Source organism: Moschus berezovskii, chromosome 5 (genome assembly GCF_049115385.1).
Source record: "Moschus berezovskii isolate FMDL1 chromosome 5, NW_MosBer_1.0, whole genome shotgun sequence".
Lineage (NCBI taxonomy): Eukaryota > Metazoa > Chordata > Mammalia > Artiodactyla > Moschidae > Moschus > Moschus berezovskii.
Genome location: NC_142464.1, coordinates 76,300,210 through 76,318,034, shown reverse-complemented (window position 1 = coordinate 76,318,034; position 17,825 = coordinate 76,300,210). Strand labels below are relative to the sequence as shown.

Genomic DNA, 17,825 nt, shown 5'->3' with positions numbered 1-17,825 from the left:
CAAACCACAAGATAATTTATCATTAGCAATTCATTCCTTTTACTTAAGCAGTTGCCCCTCTGTAGCCCTCTTTTCAAATGATGGCACATTAGATAAAAGCAATAATTTAAAAAATCCTTAGTAACAATATGATCCAATTTACTAAATTACTTCAGTTTCAGTAAAGCAGAAAGAAGACATATTTTATGAGTTCCTGGAGAAGGTATATAAAAACAAAAAGGTGAGAAGACAGCAAACAGGTGTACTTTAATTTCCTAAGTAAGTGTTAGTTGCTCAGTCGTGCCCAACTCTTTGGGACCCCATGGACTACAGCCCACCAGGCTCCTCTGTCCATGATATTTTCCAGGCAAGGATACTGGAGTGGGTTGCCATTTCCTTCTCCAGGGGATCTTCCTGACCCAGGGATTGAACCCTGGTCTCCTGCACTGCAGGCAGATTCTTCACCGACTGAGCTACAAGGGAAGCCTACTTGATTTGTTTTTCCTCAAATGAGTTCAGATCGTATCAACTGATGTTCATTTCAAATGTGACTTTATAGGAAAAATGTGAAGTTAATTGGACTCTAACCAGAGTGGTTTCCAAATTAAGGCACTTTAGGTGAAATCTATGATGTAAACAAAATTATTACACTTCCAATGGATGGGATGTAAAATCAGCTCCTTTCTTGGGTCCTACTGACACAAGGAGGATGGGGAAAGGGAGACGAAGGGCCCCACCTCCCACTGCTTCCTTGTCTTGTTGATGCAGGACGGAGGTGAAAGTTCAGCTCCCTCACTGGGCCTCTATGACTTAATTTTAACAGAAACAGGGTAATGAAGTAACACTTTCCAAGTTTTAATGACAAGTGAAAACTTGATCATCTCAACCTACTGTAAATTATATTAGCCATCAATAAATTGGCTGTGTCCATCAGAATGCAGTCTCTCTTGATTAAACTATGTATTATTATGTAAGAAATTCAAAAGCATCAGAGTGAAAAAAATGTTTTCAGTAGGCAAACAGTTATTTTAAAGAAGTCTATGTGTTTGCAAGAGATGAGCAAAGGAGATAATACGTATAATTACTGCAAGCACTTTTGTTTGGGGTTTTCTTTAAAATTTAGGGTTAGGGAAATACTTGGTTTTGCTAAAGAGGCATTCAGTTACATGCTGCATACAATACAGCTTATGTGTCCTCTGGCAGGTTTAAAAGTACTATGAAATGTCAACCAAAGTTTCCCTGACTAAAAAATAATTTGGTGCCAATATCATACAGGCCAAAGTGTTTTATTTTTAGGGATCATTTTAGTGATGGGACACTGATATAAGAGAACAGAGTGGCAGAAGATAGTCTGCACACATAAGGGTTACTGAATCAGTTTTCCCCTTTCCATCACTTGAGGAATAGATGGTTTGCAACATTACCTCTTATCTGTTAATAGAAGGCAAGAGCATTCTCTATTGCCAATAAGGGGATTAAACATAGGATCTGTAGGGAGAAAAGTCGTTTATACAGTAGGATCAGCAGGACTTGGTGACAAATTAATGATGAGGGTAGGAAATAAAAAAGATGGAGGAATCCAAAATTGTTCTACAGTTTTTAGCTTTTTGTGACTAAAAGTATTACAGTGCCACTAACAAAAATAGGAATGCTACCATTCATGTGGTATACGGGAGATCATAATGTTTTAATAGATTCTGAATTATTGATGCTTTATTCATTTAGCTTATAGTAGTTTCTGTATTTTTAAGATGTTAAAAGTACCTCACAACTTTAAAAAAAAAAAAAGAACAACTTTTTCAAGATGTAATTTACATACCATAAAATCAACCTGTGTAATCTCTGTACCGTAAAATCCATTGTATAATTTGATAAATTTAGTACTCAGTTATTCCAACCACCATCACCATGTAATTTTAGAATTAATTTATATCACCCTAAAAAGAAACCCCTTTCCTGTTTCTACCTCAAGCCCTAGGCATTAACTAATGTGCTTTCAGCTCCATGTCCTTTTCTAGATATTTCATATAAATGAAATCATTCAATGTGTGTTTTGTGTGTATGGCTTCCTTCATGTGAATTACCAAAGTCTAAAAGAAAGAGTTGGCACTGCTACAAATCAAAGTCTGAAAGAAAGAGCTGCTACTGCTACCTATACTAAAAGAATTGTAAGGAATATCACAAACAACTTTATGCCAACAAAAGAGGTATGACAGATAAATTTCTAAAAAGATACAAGTTATCAACTGGGATTCAAGAAAAAATTGAGACTTTGAAGAGATTATAAAAAGAAATTGAATTAGTAATGAGGAATCTCCCTGCAAAGAAAAGTCCAGGCCCAGATGCCCTCACTTATTAATTTTATCAACACTAAAGAAAAATAATGCCAATCCTATACAAAATCTTTCAAAAAACAGATCTAACAGTGAAAGACTGAATGCTTCTCTGAAGACTGGGAACACAGTTAAGGATGTACAGTATAATCATCTTTATCCAATGTGGTACTGGAGTATCTAGCCAGTGCAACATGCCAAGAAAAAGAAATTCAAGGTATCCATGTGGGAAAGAAAAAGTAAAATTGTCTTTATTCACAGACAATATGATCCTGTACATAAAAAATCCTTTGTAGAATCTACTGAAAGCAAACAAAATCAACTAGATTTAGCAAGGTCACAGGATATAAAATCAACAGCTCTCCCTCCGCAGAAAACTGTACTTCTATGTATCAATGAAGAATTCAAACATGAAATAAACAATTCCATTCACAACAGCATCAAAAAGAATACTTAGGAATAAATTTAACAAAATGAACTGCAAGAGTTGTACACTGAAAACAATAAAACATTGCTGAGAGAAATTAAAGCAGCCTTAAATAAATGGGAGAGATGCACCATGTTCACAGATCTGAAGACTCAACATTAACATGTCAATCCTTCCAAATTGATCAGCAGAATTAACACAATCCCTAAAATATATCATCAGGCATTTTTATAGAAATGGACAGCCTGATTCTAAAAGTTACATGAAAATGTAAAGATACAGAATAGACAAAAGGATTCTGAAAAAGAAAAGCTTTTTTTTTTTTAAAATCTCTGCTCTTGCTCCCTTCCAATTCATTCCATATACTGCAGGTGAACTGTTTTCTAAAATATGACTCTATTAATATGACTCTACTAAACATTCTATGCAGTTATTTACGGGCTGCACTGGGTCAATGTGCCGTGATGTGCACTCTCTGGTTGCAGCGAGTGGGAGTTTCTCTTTGTGGTGCAGGGGCTTCTCTCTGTGGTGGCTTCTCTTATTTTGCAGCACGGGTTCTAGGAGCGTGGACTGCAGCAGTTGTGGCTCATGGGCTCCATTGCTCTGCAGCATTCGGGATCCTCCTGGACCAGGTATCAAACCCGCGTCCCCTGCACTGGGAGGCGGATTCCTAACCACTGGACGACCAGGGAAGTCACCATGCCAGTTTCCTTTTGCCTTATAGTCTTTCCCAAAGCACAGCTCCCATGACCCTTGAGACACAACAATCATCTAACCGTTGTAGTACCTTTTTTTTTTAAGCTACATTTCTCACCCTCCTCCATCACTCCAATCTAAATAACAGCCATATGGTACTAATTTCTAGTCTTGAAAGCCCAATACTTTTGCTTCTAGGTCATCTGCATATGCTGTTCTCCTTGCTCAACTCCACTTTGGGCTTACCTTACCTTCCCCTTGTCCAACTTCAGCCAGCCCATTACTACTTTCTACTGAAACTCAGCTTAAATGTCACTTCTTCAAGGGAACCTTCCTTTAGTATCTTTCATAAGACTATATTAGGTGCTCCTCTGTGTACTACATAGTGAAGAAAGGTGTTTTAACAAAGCATCTTTGCATCCACTTAGACATGGCCCCGGAGAAGGCAATGGCACCCCACTCCAGTACTCTTGCCTGGAAAATCCCGTAGACGGAGGAGCCTGGTGGGCTGCAGTCCATGGGGTCGCTAAGAGTCAGACACGACTGAGTGACTTCACTTTCCCTTTTCCCTTTCATGAACTGGAGAAGGAAATGGCAACCCACTCCAGTGTTCTTGCCTGGAGAATCCCAGGGACAGGGGAGCCTGGTGGACTGCCGTCTCTGGGGTCGCGGAGAGTCGGACACGACTGAAGCGACTTAGCAGCAGCAGTAACAGACATGGCCCACCAAAAAGAAAATTCCACCTCTAACCTTCTTTGAATTACAAGAAACTTACTTTATTCATTTTTGTCCTGTCTGAAGTTTCTGAGTTGGTATTTATAAGTTGAAGAGAGACCTGTTAAAAACTTAGCAGCAATAAAAACACTAAACATGGATAAACCTCAGAAATACTAAACTAAGTTAAAGAAGTCAGCCACAAAAGACCACATACTCCATGATAACATTCATATGGAATGTCTAGAATAGGCAAACCTATGAGACGGAAAGTAGATTAGAGGTTGCCTAGGGATAGGAGATGGAGAAGGAAATGGCAACCCACTCCAGTGTTCTTGCCTGGAGAATCCCAGGGACAAGGGAGCCTGGTGGGCTGCCATCTATGGGGTCGCACAGAGTTGGACACGTCTGAAGTGACTTAGCAGCAGGGATAGGAGAAGGGATGGGGAAAGAGAAATGGGTACTGACTGCTAATGGGTACAAGAATTCTTTGGGGGATACTGAAAATATTCTAAACCAAGATTATAGCCATGGTTGTACTACTCTGTAAACATGCTGGAAATAATTCAATACTGCTACAAACAGGTAAATTTTATGTAAATTCTATCTTCAGTTCAGTTCAGTTGCTCAGTCATGTCCGACTCTTTGCGAACCCATGAATCACAGCACGCCAGGCCTCCCTGTCCATCACCAACTCCCGGAGTTCACTCACACTCACCTCCATTGAGTCGGTGATGCCATCTAGCCATCTCATTCTCTGTTGTCCCCTTCTCCTCCCACCCCCAATCCCTCCCAGCATCAGAGTCTTTTCCAGTGAGTCAACTCTTCAAATGAGGTGGCCAAAGTATTGGAGTTTAAGCTTCAGTAGCAGTCCTTCCAATGAACACCCAGGATTGATCTCCTTTAGAATGGACTGGTTGGATCTCCTTGCAGTCCAAGGGACTCTCAAGAGTCTTCTCCAACACCACAATTCAAAAGCATCAATTTTTCATCACTCAGCTTTCTTCACAGTCGAACTCTCACATGCATACATGACCACTGGAAAAACCATAGCCTTGACTAGACGGACCTTGGTTGGCAAAGTAATGTCTCTGCTTTTTAATATGCTATTTTAGGAAAGGCATTAAAAAATCTGTTAGAAATAATTGGCCTTTCAAGATATTGCATTTTCCCTTAGAATAATCAATACAAAGGAATTAAACACCATTAAATGTAATTTATGTATATTGCTAAAAAAGAACTAATAAAGATGTAAGAATATGAATACTAACAATATGAATATTAAGAAACTGATCATTACAAATCATATTTTGACCCATACATCACACATGCCTGTATAATATGACTTGTGATTAAAAAAAAAATCTAAGAATATAGCTATTTTGGAAAAGTAAAAATTTTAGTAATATATTTAGAAATATATATTGTGGACAGTATACAAAAAATATCTTCATGACCCACATAACCATGATGCTATGATCACTCATCTAGAGCCAGACATCCTGGAATGCAAAGTCAAGTGGCTTGGAAGCATCACTACGAACAAAAAGAGTGGAGGTGATGGAATTACAGCTGAGCTATTTCAAATCCTAAAAGATGATGCTATTAAAGTGCTGCACTCAATATGCCAAAAATCTGGAAAACTCAGCAGTGGCCATAGGACTGGAAAAGGTCAGTTTTCATTCCAATCACAAAGAAAGACAATGCCAAAAAATGCTCAAACTACCACACAGTTACACTCATCTCTCACATTAGCAAGTAATGCTCAAAATTCTCTAAGCCAGGTTTCAGCAGTACGTGAACCATGAACTTCAAGATGTTCCAGATGGATTTAGAAAAGGCAGAGAAACCAGAGATCAAATTGCCAACACCCACTGGATCATCAAAAAAAGCAAGAGTTCCAGAAAAACAGCTACTTCTGCTTTACTGACTATGCCAAAGCCTTTGACTGCGTGGATCACAACAAACTGTGGAAAATTCTTCAAGATATGGGAATACCAGACTACCTTACCTGCCTCTTGAGAAATCTGCATGCAGGTCCAGAAGCAACAACTAGAACTGGATGTAGAACAAGACTGGTTCCAAATCGGGAAAGGAGAACGTCAAGGCTGTATATTGTCACCCTGCTTATTTAACTTCTATGCATCACGAGAAACGCTGGGCAGGATAAAGCACAAGCTGGCATCAAGACTGCCGGGAGAAATGTCAATAACCTCAGATATGCAGATGACACCACCCTTATGGCAGAAAGCGAAGAGAAACTAAAGAGTCTCTTGATAAAAGTGAAAGAGGAGAGTGAAAAACTTGGCTTAAAACTTAAAAAGTTGGCTTAAATTTAAAACTTAGGTTTTTTTCAAAAACTTAAAAAAAAAAATGTTTTTACAACTTTCAGAAAACTAAGATCATGGCATTCGGTCCCATCACTTCATAGCAAATAGATGGGGAAACAATGGAAACAGTGAGAGACGTTTTATTTTGGGGGGGCCCCAAAATCACTGCAGACGGTAACTGAAGCCATGAAATTAAAAGACGCTTGCTCCTTGGAAGAAAAGCTATGACCAACCTAGACAGCATATTAAAAAGCAGAGACATTACTTTGCCAACATAGGTCCATCTAGTTAAAGCTGTGGTTTTTCTAGTAGTCACGTACGTATGTGAGAGCTGGACTATATAGAAAGCTGAGCGCCGAAGAATTGATGCTTTTGAACTGTGGTGTTGGAGAAGACTCTTGAGAGTCCCTTGGACTGCAAGGAGATCAAATCAGTCCATCCTAAAGGAAATCAGTTCTGAATATTCATTGGAAGGACTGATGCTGAAGCTCCAATACTTTGGCCACCTGATGCAAAGAACTGACTCACTGGAAAAGACCCTGATGCTGGGAAAGATTGAAGGCGGGAGGAGAAGGGGACGGCAGAGGATGAGAAGGTTGGATGGCATCACCGACGTGACAGACATGAGCTTGACTAGGCTCCAGGAATTGGTGATGGACAGGGAAGCCTGATGTGCTGCAGTCCATGGGGTTGCAAAGAGTCGCACATAACTGAGCGACTGTACTGAACTGATTGTGGACAGTGACTGCAGCCAAGAAATTAAAAAACGCTTGTTCCTTGGAAGTAAAGCTATGACAAATTTAGACAGATGAAAAAGGAGACATTACTTAGCCAGAAAGGTCTGTATAGTCAAAGCTATGGTTTTTCCAGTAGTCATGTACAGATGTCAGAGTTGGAAGAAGGCTGAGTGCCAAAGAACTTATGCTTTCAAACTGTGGTGCTGGAGAAGACTCTTGAGAGTCCCTTGGACAGCAAAGAGATCAAATCAGTCCATGCTAAAGGAAATCAACCCTGAATAGTCATTGGAAGGACTGATGCTGAAGCTCCAACACTTTGGCCACCTGATGCTAAGAGCCGACTCACTGGAAAGACCCTGATGCTGGGAAATAGTGAAGGCAAGAGGAGAAGGGGACGACAGAGGATGAGATGGTTGGATGGCTTCGCTGACTCAATGGACGTGAGTCTGAGCAAACTCTGGGAGATGGTGAAGGATAGGGAAGTCTGGTGTGCTGCATGTAGTCCACGGAGTCTCAGACAGTCAAATATGACTTAACGACTGAACAACAACAAAGAAGTGATAATAATCTTCCCTCTACCAATTCTGTCCTCTGAAGTTATTAATATTTACAGTTTGCAGTAGGTTTCTCCTGACTTTTCTATACGTACACATAGCAGACACATAATTAAAAGATGGGGGTAAGATGGGAGACTGGACATACTTTGCTGAATTTAAGATAACCACAATAATCACTTTTCATGTTGCAGTCAGCTGAAAGTAGGCTAATAAAGTTAAGATTTAACTTAAAGTAAAAATAAAAGCTGTATTAAAATTGTTACTGGAAAACTGCAGATTGGTGTGAAAACTTTTACAAGCTAAGGAAAATCAGATTTGACTACCTCAAAATCATCCTTCTCTATTTACTGAGTAAGGCATACTCAAAGAAAAAGATTGGAGCCTCTTTCCTCACAAAGCTCAATATATATTCCCTGCAATAGTAATGACATTTCCAGACTATTAAGTATTTGATCCTGAATCCAACCAGTCCATTCTAGAGGAGATCAATCCTGGGTGTTCATGGGAAGGACTGATGCTAAAACTGAAAGTCCAATACTTTGGCCACCTCATGCGATGAGCTGACTCACTGGAAAAGACTCTGATGCTGGGAGGGATTGGGGGTGGGAGGAGACGAGGACAACAGAGAATGAGGTGGATGGATGGCATCACCAACTCGATGGACATGAGTCTGAGTGAACTCCGGGAGTTGGTGATGGACAGGGAGGCCTGGCGTGCTGTGATTCATGGGGTCGCAAAGAGTCGGACACCACTGAGCGACTGAACTGAACTGAAAGTGCTAGTTGCTCAGTTGTGTCCAACTCTTTTCGACCCCATGGACTGTAGCCCGCCAGGCTACTCTGTCCATGGAATTTCTCAGGCAAGAAATACTGGAATAGGCTACCATTTCCTATTCCAGGAGGACTTCCTGACCTCGGAACAGAACCTGCATCTCTTGTGTCTCCTGCATTGGCAGGCATATTCTTTACCACTGTGCCATGTGGGAAGCCCAAGATTTTTTTGTCCTACCACATCTAAATATAATTTAATAAAACTATTGGGATTGTGTTGCTCTTGTTTAGTTGCTAAGTCATGTCTGACTCTTTTGCAACCACATGGACTGTAGCCCACTAGGCTCCTCTGATCACGGGATTTCCCAGGCAAGAATACTGAAGTGGGTTGCCATTTCCTTCTTCAGGTGGTCTTCCCAACCCAGGGACTGAATCCACATATCCTGCAATGGCAGGTGAATTCTTTACCACCAAGCCACCATGAAAGCACAGCTCTTATGAGATAGGTACTATTATAATCCCTGTTTTATAAATGAGGTCACTAAAACACAGTGAGATAAATGACTTGCCAAAGGTGACATAGCTGTTAAGTAGCAAAACCATGACTGCTTGAGAACAATTGCTCTTAACTATCATATTTTTCCAACTAATACCACTACTTTAAAAAGTGCAAAAGATACTTGTAAAGACTTCAATATAGTAATCATCCTAATGGCCTTCTGCTGTTCCCCAGTTTCTTCTAAGCCCTGCTGCTGCTAAGTCACTTCAGTCGTGTCCGACTCTGTGCGACCCCATAGACGGAAGCCCACCAGGCTCCCCCATCCCTGGGATTCTCCAGGCAAGAACACTGGAGTAGGTTGCCATTTCCTTCTCCAATGTGTGAAAGTGAAAGTGAAGTCGCTCAGTCATGTCTGACTCATAGCGACCCCATGGACTGCAGCCTACCAGGCTCCGCCGTCCATGGGATTTTCTAGGCAAGAGTACTGGAGTGGCTTGCCATTGCCTTCTCCGCTTCTAAGCCCTATGAACCACGATAAAGTTGTAATTGATCCTACTATTAAAAGGGAAAAAATCACAATGTAACTGAAGAAACTATCTTCCGTTTATATGTAATTATGTAATTGAAGAAAAGCATCTTCAGTTTATAAACAATAAAAGTCTTTTTGAAATTTGCATAGGAACCAGAGATCAAATTGCCAACGTCTGCTGCATCATGGAAAAAGCAAGACAGTTCCAGAAAAACATCTATTTCTGCTTCACTGACTATGCCAAAGCCTTTGACTGTGTCGATCACAATAAACTGGAAAATTCTGAAAGAGATGGGAATACCAGACCACCTGACCTGCCTCTTGAGAAACCTGTATGCAGGTCAGGAAGCAACAGTTAGAACTGGACATGGAACAACAGACTGGTTCCAAATAGGAAAAGGAGTATGTCAAGGCTGTATATTGTCACCCTGCTTATTTAACTTCTATGCAGAGTACATCATGAGGAACGCTGGGCTGGAAGAAGCACAAGCTGGAATCAAGATTGCTGGGAGAAATAACAATAACCTCAGATATGCAGATGACACCGCCCTTATGGCAGAAAGTGAAGAGGAACTCAAAAGCTTCTTGATGAAAGTGAAAGAGGAGAGTGAAAAAGTTGGCTTGAAGCTCAACATTCAGAAAACTAAGATCATGGCATGTGGTCCCATCACTTCATGGGAAATAGATGGGGAAACAGTGGAAACAGTGTCAGACTTTATTTTTTTGGGCTCCAAAATCATTGCGGATGCTGACTGCAGCCATGAAATTAAAAGACGCTTACTCCTTGGAAGGAAAGTTATGACCAACCTGCTGCTGCTGCTGCTAAGTCACTTCAGTTGTGTCTGACTCTTAGCCCACCAAGCTCCACCGTCACTGGGATTCTCCAGGCAAGAACACTGGAGTGGGTTGCCATTTCCTTCTCCAGTTCATGAAAGGGAAAAGGGAAAGTGAAGTCACTCAGTCGTGTCTGACTCTTAGCGACCCCATGGACTGCAGCCCACCAGGCTCCTCCGTCTACGGGATTTTCCAGGCAAGAGTACTGGAGTGGGGTGCCATTGCCTTCTCCACCCAGCAGTGTTTAGGTTAATGTTAAATAACCAGGGGACAAGAATGGTGGGGGTGAGGGGCATCTTTAGAATTCTGCCTACCACATGCTGCAAAAACTTCCTACTCAGAGTAAAAAGACAAGGCACTAATAAAGGGCCCACCTAGACAGCATATTAAAAAGCAGAGACATTCCTTTGCCAACCAAGGTCCGTCTAGTCAAGGCTATGGTTTTTCCCGTGGTCATGTATGGATGTGAGAGTTGGACTGTGAAGAAAGCTGAGCGCCGAAGAATTGATGCTTTTGAACTGTGATGTGGGAGAAGACTCTTGAGAGTCCCTTGTACTGAAAGGAGTTCCAACCAGTCCATTCTAAAGGAGATCAATCCTGGGTGTTCATTGGAAGGACTGATGCTAAAGCTGAAACTCCAATACTTTGGCCACCTCATTTGAAGAGTTGACTCACTGGAAAAGACTCTGATGCTGGGAGGGATTGGGGGCAGGAAGAGAAGGGGATGACAGAGAAGGAGATGGCTGGATGGCATCACCGACTCGATGGACATGAGTTTGAGTGAACTCCAGGAGTTGGTGATGGACAGGGAGGCCTGGCGTGCTGTGATTCATGGGGGCACAAAGAGTCGGACACGACTGAGCAACTGAACTGACCAGTGGTAATTATTTGCAAGGCAAATTCATTAATATAGTCTTAGAACAGTGTACAAGCCCCAAAATGGCATTAGCTGCAGGGTAGAATACAGATATAAATTGCTAGTATGTCAGCAAAACACAACATGGTGAATCAAAAAATGGCAGAGCAGTAGAACAGACTGAAGAAAAGCAGTAAATCTCAAACTTCTGGACAGTGACATGCTATGCTTCCATTTTCATTTCATGAGTCTCTTGATTCTCATTTTGGTATGGTGTGGGTTTTTTAATTTTAAGAAAATAAAAACAATTTTGATATTCCTTGGGATGCCACAAAACTGAGGCTGGAAATTACTTCTTTAAAAAGACAATATCTAGTGCTGAAGAACAATCATGTACTGCTGGAAACAACAGTAACAACGAGTTCAACTGGGAGTGCAGCAATCAGAAAATGAGTTGTTTCTTTTTGAGAAAAGACATCAGGAAGACTGGAAGGCTCAAACTATACCAGATGCTGCAAATTGTAGCAACAGCATGTATCACATCTATATATTGCATGAAATGTGTGTGTGGTTCATATTGATTCTCTTCAGAGTATTTTGTCAACAGCTAATTTTATCTGTGAAATGCCTTAAACAAGACTTCAGCTGTTTAAGAAACCATGGTTCTTACACCTAGAAAGTCTTAACTTTTAGCAAATGATATGCCCTTCGAATCCTAAATAATACTGTTATGTGTGTGTGCGTCAGTTGCTCAGTGATGTCCAACTCTTTGCAACCCCATGGACTGTAGCTCACCAGGCTCTCTGTCCATGGGATTCTCCAGGCAAGAATACTGGAGTGGGTTGCTATTCCCTTCTCCAGGGGATCTTCCCGACCCAGGGATTGAACCCAGGTCTCCTGCACTGCAGGCAGATTCTTTACTGTCTAAGCCACCAGGGAAGCCCAATAATAATGTATACTAACGTTTAATGGTTTGTCAACCAAGCTTAGGTTTTTAAAATTAATATACATTTTTCTTAGTATTGGGAAGGTTTTTGCAGAAATATCTGAGAAAACATGTGAAAGCAACAAGTTAGAATTTACTAAACACTGGTAACAAAGATTTATCAACACAATAAACACTAAACAACTGTCTGCTCAGAGAATCTCCTATTTGCAGTATTCCTACAGGTTCTGAAAATAGATTTTTGAATTATTGTAAAATTAGAATATTTTGTCCACTTTGTGAAAACACAAATCAAATAGGAATAGAAGAAATCAAAATATATATATTAAGATAAACATATATTCAAATATAAGGATTTAACCTCAACAATAGGCTAGCCTAAAATATTAGGTAATTACAGTGCTAATATCTTTATGTTACATGACAGAGCAGGAACAGTAATACATTATACTCTGCTTTTAGAACTAAAGTTAACATTAAGGCCAGTCCAGACATTCTCTTCTCTTTTTCTTTTGAAAAGATAGATATAGAAAGATAGGAGTGAGTATGTGAGGGTTCCTTATTATTAAAGTGTACTGTACACCAAGATGGTTAGAATGCATAAAACACATTTTAGGGGGATGGGGGAAAGTATTTAACAATGTCCTGGACAGAAAACCCAATCTAGTCCTCTACTGTTCAAGCCTGCAGTTGTATGTATACATACAAGTTATATATATTTAACTCTCTGTCATAGACAACTAAAAGCATCTTACGGCCAGAAATATTCATATCATCTCTTATGGCCCACTCTTATTCCCAAAGATAACTGCCTGGCACACAGTAGTTTTTCCTAATGTTCAGAATATTACTATTTTATGACTTAGAAACGTGTATGAAGCAAAGTTACTAAACCAGTTACTTACTCCTGCAAGACAGCACTAAATATTTCTGGTTAAGCAGACACTGTAAGTATGCTTCAGTCAATACTTGGGGTGATTTTGCCCCCAGGAAACGTCTGGCAACGTATGACACTTCTGCCTGGCCAGGGGTGTTGTTAGACATCGTACAATACACAAGACAGCCCTCACAACATAGAAGTATGTGGTCCAAAGTATCAGTTCTCTCATATAAGAAAGTAAGATCAAAATGCTATTTTTAAGCAATGTAAATTAACTTTCTTATAAGCAATGTAGATACAAAACATCTATACTGCTTAAAAATATCATTTTGATATTACTTTTATAGGGTTTCCCTGGTGGTTCAGACAGTAAAGAATCCACCTGCAACACAGGAGACCTGGATTTGATCCCTGGTTTGGGAAGATCCTCGGGAGGGGGGCATGGCAACCCACTTCAGTATTCATGCTTGGAGAATCCCCAAGGACAGAGGAGTCTGGCAGGCTACAGTCCATGGGATCGCAAAGAGTCAAACACGACTGAGCAACTAAGCACACAAATGTTTTCTAAATCTGATCTTAAATCATTTAGCTTGAAATGACTGTTTTTTTGCAATCAATTATAAGTGGTTGGGATGAAATGGAAAGACCATCACCATGGACTCAGTACTTTGATTTGAATTCCAGTTTTGCTATGTGTTTCTGGACCCAAGAGGTGGGTAAAGATCAGATGGCTTTCTAGCACACAGAGATACCTACATCTCCTGTTCCCACCCACATACTACTGCCACACTACTCTTTTCAAAACACCATTTTGTTAAAGATATTCCAACACTCATAAACCTCCTCCTAGATTTCAGAGATCATCCACAGTATGGTCTCCTACCCAATGATTCAGCTTTCTTCAGTTCAGTTGCTCAGTCCTGTCTGACTCTTTGTGATCCCATGGACTGCAGCATGCCAGGCTTCCCTGTCCAACACCAACTCCCAGAGCCTACTCAAACTCATATACATCATGTCGGTGATGCCATCCAACCATCTCATCCTGTCATCCCCTTCTCCTCCTGCCCCCAATCCATCCCAGCATCAGGGTCTTTTCCAGTGAGTCAGTTCTTCACATCAGGTGGCCAAAGTATTGGAGTTTTGGTTTAAGCATCAGGCCTTTCAATGAACACCAAGAACTGATTTCCTTTAGGATTGACTGGTTGGATCTCCTTGCAGCCCAAGAGACTCTCAAGAGTCTTCTCCAACATCACAGTTCAAAAGAATCAATTCTTCAGCGTTCAACTTTCTTTATAGTCCAACTCTCACATCCATACATGACTACTGGAAAAACCATAGCTTTGACTAGACAGAGCTTTGTTGGTAATGTCTCTGCTTTTTAATATGCTGTCTAGGCTGGTCACAGTTTTTCTTCCAAGGAGCAAATGTCTTTTAATTTCATAGCTACACTCACCATCTGCAGTGATTTTGGAGCCCCAAAAAATAAACCCTCACTGTTTCCATTGTTTCCCCATCTGCCATAAAGTGATGGGACCAGATGCCATGATCTTAGTTTTCTGAATGTTGAGTTTTAAGCCAACTTTCTTACTTGTTCCCTAACAAACTTCTATCTTCACAGGCTTTGCTTCATCCTACTCAAATCAGTCACTCATTCTTTTCCCCGCACTTTTTGATTCAGAAATAGAAGCAAGAAATACCCTTTGATCTATCTGTACCCACTGTTGGAAGCTGGTAAAGAATCAGCCTGCAATGAGGGAGACCTGGGTTCGATCTCTGGGTTGGGAAGATCCCACTCCAGTATTCTGGCCTGGAGAATTCCCTAGACTGTATAGTTCATGGGGTCACAAAGAGTTGGACAAAACTGAGTGACTTTCACTTCCACTTTTCCACATTCAGTTCAGTCCAGTTCAGTCGCTCAGTTGTGTCCGACTCTTTGCGACCCCATGATTCACAGCATGCCAGGCCTCCCTGTCCATCACCAACTCCCGGAGTTCACTCAAACTCACGTCCATCGAGTCAGTGATGTCATCCAGCCATCTCATTCTCTGTCATCCCCTTCTCCTCCCGCCCCCAATCCTTCCCAGCATCAGAGTCTTTTCCAGTGAGTCAACTCGTTGCATGAGGTGGCCAAAGTATTGGAGTTTCAGCTTTATCATCAGTCCTTCCAATGAACACCCAGGATTGATCTCTTTTAGAATGGACTGGTTGGCTCTCCTTGCAGTCCAAGGGACTCTCAAGAGTCTTCTCCGGCACCATAGTTCAAAAGCATCAATTCTTCGGCGCTCAGCTTGCTTCACAGTCCAACTCTCACATCCATACATGACCACTGGAAAAACCAAAGCCTTGACTAGACGGACCTTGGTTGGCAAAGCAACGTCTCTGCTTTTTAATATACTATCTAGGTTGGTCATAACTTTCCTTCCAAGGAGTAACTGTCTTTTAATTTCATGGCTGCAATCAGCATCTGCAGTGATTTTGGAGCCCCAAAAAATAAAGTCTGAAACTGTTTCCACTGTTTCCCCATCTATTTCCCATGAAGTGATGGGACCAGATGCCATGATCTTTGTTTTCTGAATGTTGAGCTTCAAGCCAACCTTTTCACTCTCCTCTTTCACTTTCATCAGGAGGCTTTTGAGTTCCTCTTCACTTTCTGCCGTAAGGTTGGTGTCATCTGCATATCTGAGGTTATTGATATTTCTCCCGGCAATCTTGATTCCAGCTTGTGCTTCTTCCAGCCCAGCGTTCCTCATGATGTACTCTGCATAGAAGTTAAATAAGCAGGGTGACAATATAGAACCTTGACATACTCCTTTTCCTATTTGGAACCAGTCTGTTGTTCCATGTCCAGTTCTGACTGTTGCTTCCTGACCTGCATACAGGTTTCTCAAAAGACAGGTCAGGTGGTCTGGGATTCCCATCTCTTTCAGAATGTTCCACAGTTTATTGTGATCCACACAGTCAAAGGCTTTGGCATAGTCAATGAAGCAGAAATAGATGTTTTTCTGGAACTCTCTTGCTTTCTCCATGATCCAGCGGATGTTGGCAATTTGATCTCTGGTGCCTCTGCCTTTTCTAAAACCAGCTTGAACATCTGGAAGTTCACAGTTCACATATTGCTGAAGCCTGGCTTGGAGAATTTTGAGCATCACTTTACTAATGTGTGAGTTGAGTGCAATTTTGCGGGAGTTTGAGCATTCTTTGGCATTGCCTTTCTTTGGGATTGGAATGAAAACTGACCCTTCCAGTCCAGTGGCCACCGCTGAGTTTTCCAAATTTGCTGGCATATTGAGTGTAGTACCTTCACAGCATCATCTTTCAAGATTTGAAATGGCTCAACTGGAATTCCATCACCTTCACTAGCTTTGTTCGTAGTGATGCTTTCTAAGGCCCACTTGACTTCACATTCCAAGATGTCTGGCTCTAGGTCAGTGATCACATTATCGTGACTATCTTGGTCGTGAAGATCTTTTTTGTACAGTTCTTCCATTTATTCTTGCCACCTCTTCTTAATATCTTCTGCTTCTGTTAGGTCCATACCATTTCTGTCCTTTATTGAGCCCATCTTTGCATGAAATGTTCCCTTGGAATCTCTAATTTTCTTGAAGAGATCTCTTGTTTTTCCTATTCTGTTGTTTTCCTCTATTTCTTTGCATTGATCGCTGCGGAAGGCTTTCTTATCTCTCCTTGCTATTCTTTGGACCTCTGCATTCAGATGCTTATATCTTTCCTTTTCTCCTGTGCTTTTCGCTTCTCTTCTTTTCACAGCTATTTGTAAGCCCTCCTCAGACAGCCATTTTGCTTTTTTGCATTTCTTTTCCATGGGGATGGTCTTGGTCCCTGTCTCCTGTACAATGTCACGAATGTCCAGAATTCATCAGGCACTCTATCTATCAGATCTAGGCCCTTAAATCTATTTCTCACTTCCACTGTATAATCATAAGGGATTTGATTTAGGTCATATCTGAATGGTCTAGTGGTTTTTTCCCTGCTTTCTTCAATCTAAGTCTGAATTTGGCAATAAGGAGTTCATGAAGTCCATATAAACTTTTCTTCTAAGAACTCTTACTGCTGGTTTTATAGAGAATCAAATTCTGTTCTCATAATGGTTCCAAGTTAAACTCTAAGCACTTGAAGGCTTAGTATAAAGACACAATCAGTCATTTAAACAAATATTTATGTGGTAGCTACCACTGGCCAGGCATGGTGCTAAACAGGAATCTAAAGATAAATTAAGACAAAACTGACTGTACCTCACACAGTACTTGTTAGCTCTCTCAGTCATAGGCAGTACTATCATCGAAACCTACAGCACCTATTCATCAAGTTCCAAACCTCCAGATTCAGGTTTCTAGGATTCATCTTTTTTGGGGTGATTTCAGTTTTCAGTCCTCTCCAGATCAGCCCGAGTAAAAAATAACCAATGGTAAACAAGAGTTTCACTATGACAAGTCAATGAAAAACCCATTATCTCCCTCCTAGGGGGGAAATAAGCAGGTTCACTCAAAAGACAGTCACATCCTAAAACTACTAATTTACTCTTTCTATAGCTACTAGTTATTAATAAAGACATACAATATAGTCTCTATAATTATAAAATACAGCACTAATTAGGCACTAAATGCATATACTTAAAACCTCACTAAGTTGATAGCATCTATTAAATTCCATTCCTCAAGTTTATCAGACTCATAGGTTATTTGTGGACTTAGCCTGGCTTACCCCTTGCTTCTTATTCATA

At 40.8% G+C, this 17,825-nt stretch overlaps 1 protein-coding gene across 2 annotated transcripts in view; it reads right to left on the bottom strand.

The window, feature by feature from the left end:
* SLAIN2 (SLAIN family member 2) overlaps positions 1 to 17,825 on the bottom strand; it is an 84,549-nt gene that overhangs the window by 48,296 nt on the left and 18,428 nt on the right. The gene's annotated exons all lie outside the window — the stretch shown is intronic.